The sequence below is a fragment of the Pinus tabuliformis genome, chromosome 7 (genome assembly GCF_031772625.1).
Source record: "Pinus tabuliformis cultivar Carrire ecotype Pingquan chromosome 7, CPIR1, whole genome shotgun sequence".
Classification (NCBI taxonomy): domain Eukaryota; kingdom Viridiplantae; phylum Streptophyta; class Pinopsida; order Pinales; family Pinaceae; genus Pinus; species Pinus tabuliformis.
Genome location: NC_142293.1, coordinates 508398960 through 508403837, shown reverse-complemented (window position 1 = coordinate 508403837; position 4878 = coordinate 508398960). Strand labels below are relative to the sequence as shown.

At 36.8% G+C, this 4878-nt stretch overlaps 1 pseudogene; it reads left to right on the top strand.

Moving 5' to 3' along the window:
* The first annotated feature begins 2718 nt into the window (after positions 1-2718).
* Positions 2719-4282, top strand: LOC149248277 (G-type lectin S-receptor-like serine/threonine-protein kinase SD2-5; annotated as a pseudogene).
* The last annotated feature ends 596 nt before the right edge of the window (positions 4283-4878 follow it).

Sequence of the window (4878 nt, the reverse complement as noted above, 5' to 3'; positions counted from 1 at the left end):
GGAGGTAGATACATCAGTTATAGGTGGTTTTGAACTCAATGAATCAGTTTCCATAGTTTTAGAGGCAAGTTGTTCCACTGCCTATTTTTTAGTTCCTAGCTTAGATCTTGCTGAAATAGCTCTTAGAGTCATGGATTCGACCCCTAATGGCTAGCATGGGTGGTTTGATGCCTATATATTGTACTTTCTTCGTCATTTTTCAAGGTTGAACTCTTGTGGATGCATTGAGCACTATTGTACATCACTTCTGTTGTTTCACAAGGAAATAAACCAGGGTTTTGCAGCATTTTGTGTGTTCTTGTGATAATTTGAAATAGCATTGTGTTCTTCTCTCTAATTCATTTGATTTATGTTTATGTGTGCCATCATTTCTCTCTTTCTACATAATTAAATGAATCAAGTTTGAAAGGTGTAATTCATTGGTATTTCAGTGCTCTACCTTCGGGTTTATTTAGTTCTATATGTTTTCTACTATTTAAAGAGGACTCATGACACTTGCATGCCCTCTCAAGCTCCTCACTAGTCTTTAGACTCACCATTACGCTCATTTCAAAGTACTAAAACACTTGCCTACCTCACCCCATAGAAACCTCTGCAAATCTGTGTTCATTTCCCGGACCCAAAGTTTCCTTCCCCATCTGATCCAACAACCCAACCATTAAATTCAATCAAACTCCTTTGAGGAAGCATACCTAGCCTAAAATTAGTTTTTATATCAGTCATCTCAAGCTTTCCTTGATAAATCTTCATTGAGATTGACAAGGGGAGAGCCCTCTCCCAACCTGGTAGGGCTAGCTACCAGGTTAAGTGTGGCTTGATGTTACCCTAGAACTGCCCTTTCTCAGCCTCAGGTAGATTTAGCCCTAACAGTGTCAACGCTAAATTCATTGAACTCAACTATTATAAGAGAGATATTGAGTATAGCGGAAGTGGTTTAATGGTTAAGTGGGGAGTTTGGTTTTATAGGTTTATTATAACTCACTTATTATAAGAAAGATATTGAATATAGCAAAAATGGGTCAATGATTAAATGGAGACATTTGATTCTACATGTTTGGTGGGCCAATTATGGTTAAAATTATATATTCATGTAACTCTTTCCAAGCCTAATTTATTTAGATGAAAAAAATTATTTAAATGAAAAAAGAAAAGATATTGGTAAATTTTACGGAAGAAAAAAAAGAGATATTGGTAAATTTTCATTTTAATTAAAGGAAGAACGTTGTTGGTACAACCTAAAACAATCCAATCAGCCCAGAAAGCGCAGTGAGATTTTGGTTTAATAGAGCACGTGTGTCAGATTGAAATCAAGGGTGCAGTGATTAGGGGGAACCTCTGGGGAGAGATCGAAGGAGAACACAGTCCGCCGTGCAAGGTAATTTGAAGGCAATGGTATGTGAAATGCTTAAAGTGCGGCTCCCCTGCCAGATCCCAAACTAGTCAATGATTTGATTCGATTGACAATGCACATTCGATGAGTGAAGCTTGAGGCATGGAATTTTAGTACAAGGTTCTAGAGGTAGAAACCTCATCTGAGACCAAATCAACTCGAACCATTGATCCCTAGGATTAATCAGAACAATTAAGATCCTGGGCCAATTAGAGTCCATCGGGCTCTAAGAAAGGTTGGTTTGTGACGTCCCATTTTGTTCTTCATAGCCATGGCTAGGCTCACCCAAACATTTCATCAAGTTCTAATGATATCTAGGCCCGGGGTCTCTAGTGATATTCTTAACCTTAGCCATCGATCCTTTCATTAGATTGTGCCCGTCGAAGGAGGCCACACTAGTGTCACGGTTGGTCATCGCTATATATGTGAACATGGGGGGTTGAGCCCTTATATTGAATTGTCTACGAGAAATATCCAAGCATTGGTCACCAATCGTGGGATCTCATCTTCCTACACTCACAGGGGCTTCTGTCAAGAAAATTTGTATTGATTATTAACCAACCTGAGACTGTCCAAGCACGCTAGTGATGTGGAAATATGAAAATGGAAGAGGCCACATAATGGGCAAAACAATATATGGATAGATGTAAAACATAACTGAAAAGGGTAGATGAATCTCTAGCCTCAGAATTTCAAAAGGGAGGATATCATCTTCCTACACTCACGGGGACTTATGTCAAGAAAAATTGTATTGACTATGAACCAACCTGAGACTGTCCAAGCACGCTAGTCATGTGGAAACATGAAAATGGCAAAGGTCACTTAATGGGCATAAAAATAGATGGATAGATGTAAAACATAGTTGAAAAAGGTAGACGGATGTCTAACCTGACAATTTAGAAAAGGACATTTTTGTTGTAAATATATCATACAAAATAAATATATAATTGTATTAAATAAAACTTAAAATTTTGATAGAAGTATTAAATATAAAAGTTGGATTATTCTATAATTATTTTTCTCAAAAATGTTAAAACTAAATTTGAAATATGGATACAAAATACAATGATATAAACCATCATAATCAATTAAGCTTTAAACTATAAATATAAAAACATTAAAGAAGCCTAAATGTCAAATTAAAATAATCTGATAAATAAGCCACCTCTAGATGCAAACACTTTCAATCTTGCTCAAGTGTATATTTATGCTGATAAGCATCTCTTCTTCGAAATAGTCAAGACAACCTTCATCTACCCTTTTTCCTTTGGGCTAACATGTGTCTCATGGTATGACATGTCAACATGTGTACTCCTCCATGAATTTTTATGCGAGTGGACTCCACATATTTTTATGGTGATAGAAACCTGCAACTTCTATCATCGTGGTCTCAGATTTTTCCGTCTAACATAGCCACCATAACCATCATCTATTCGCCCCCTCAGAAATGGTTTCTCTTGCTCTCTTTCTTCCTCTTCTCCCACAATTATGGTTCTGTCAGCATTTTTAGCTCAGGAGGGACTTCCAGTTGCCAAGGTGATGCTATAATTAATGAATTTCAACCCATATCAGATGTAGTCCAAGGAAGAATCTTGTATGTGGGGCTTCAAACCAATTGCTAGAGATTTATGGGATAGATTATTTTGCAAATGAGTACAGGAATATTAGCTCTGTCAGCCTCGAGCAATGTAAAAACTCGTGTTTGTTGAAATGTTCTTATGCTACTGCTTTCTTCAAGAATAACTCTAGAGGGTGTTACCATTATCAGGAGATCAAATACTTGAAACTAGTCTCGATCCATATCATTAGGGAATTTATTAGGGGTTTTCATTGTTTTCATGGTTTCTGCACTGGGATTTCTTGCACGAGATATAAAGTGAATATTAAAATGGTGAAGCAGAGGTCTGTAGAAGATGAATTTCTAGAGAATTTTCCAGGCTTTGCCCAAAGCTATACATACATGGAGCTGGAGGAGGCCACAAGAGGTTTAGTAGGCAACTTGGGGTTGGTGGGTTTTTAGTTTTGTTTGAATGACAACTTGTCGATGGAACAAAAGTTGCAATGAAGAAACTCGCTAATGCTGATATAGGGAATTTTCATTTCCATGCAGAGGTTGCAGCCTTGGAAGCATTAACCATGTAAATTTGGTGAGACTATTTGGGTTTTTCATTGATGGCAATTATAGATTGGTGGTGTATGAGTACATGAGCGATGTATATGTTGATCACTGGTTGTTTTGGTGCCCTTATGACAATAATCCTTCACCATATCTTGACTGGAGAAAGACATACAAGATCATCCATGATGTGGGTTGGGGATTGGCTCTCTTGCATGACAGATCCAAAGACAGGATTCTTCATTTTGATGTGAAACCTCAAAATATCTTGCTGGATGAGAATTTTGGAGCCAAACTTGCAGATTTTTGTTGGCCAAGTTAATGGATAGGGCTCAGAGCCAGGAATTTACTCATGTCAAGGGGACTCCTGTGCACTTAACTTCTAAATTGATTTTTCATGTCTGTCCCATAGACAAGAGTGATGTTTATAGTTTTGGCATGGTTTTGTTAGAAATAATTGGTGGGAGGAAGAATCTAGACCTCTCCGAGGAGGAGGAGATGGAGTTTTTTATTTCATGGGAAATTAGTGTCATTCAGGAAGGAAATATTAGGAATGTCATTGATCTGAATCTAGAGATTTGGTAGAATATGAGAGGGAACAGGTAGAAAGAGTTATCATAATTGCATTCTACTTTATTTAAGAGGATGCACAAGTGAGGCCTTCAATGAATAAAGTGATCATGATGTTGAAAGGACATAATAAAGTAGAAGATCCACCTCTTTACGTTTAGTTTTTTATGACAACCAGGGCTAGGATTTCTGCTCATCCATCATAGTGGGACAAAGAGGGCACATTAAGCAGTGTTGCCACCATCTCTGTCTCTTTATCTACAAGGTGAATGAAGATATTATTGGAGATCTGGACAATATTTACTTTGCCTCTGTTCTGTAGTTGTCCAATGATTTTTTCAACATGCTTCATAAATTTTCTTGTTGCATTCTTTCAGATAAATGCTAGTTGGCATAAAGATGCAAGTTTAAGGAAATTGTTATCCACATTCTTAACATTTATCATATAGTAGCCACCAGTGAAACTATATGGGAAGCATAACCCATTTTTTAGTTTCATGGAAAACCTAGTCCTTTTATTGATCCAATAAGATGCCATATTTATACTATAATGTTGATGGGTGCAACTAAATGGTTACCATAACCCATATTTTGGTTTCATGTATGGTTTGGTCTTTCTATGAAGTGAAGCATTCCAAATCGAATAACCACAATTCTTTTCAAATATATGGATATCCCGTGAAACATTATGTCCATAAGTGATGTCATATATGCTTAGATCAATCCAAATTAAAGCACATACTTGGTGACTCTATTACATTCTCAAAATGGACATATTGTATATAGCTTATAAAAACAATCA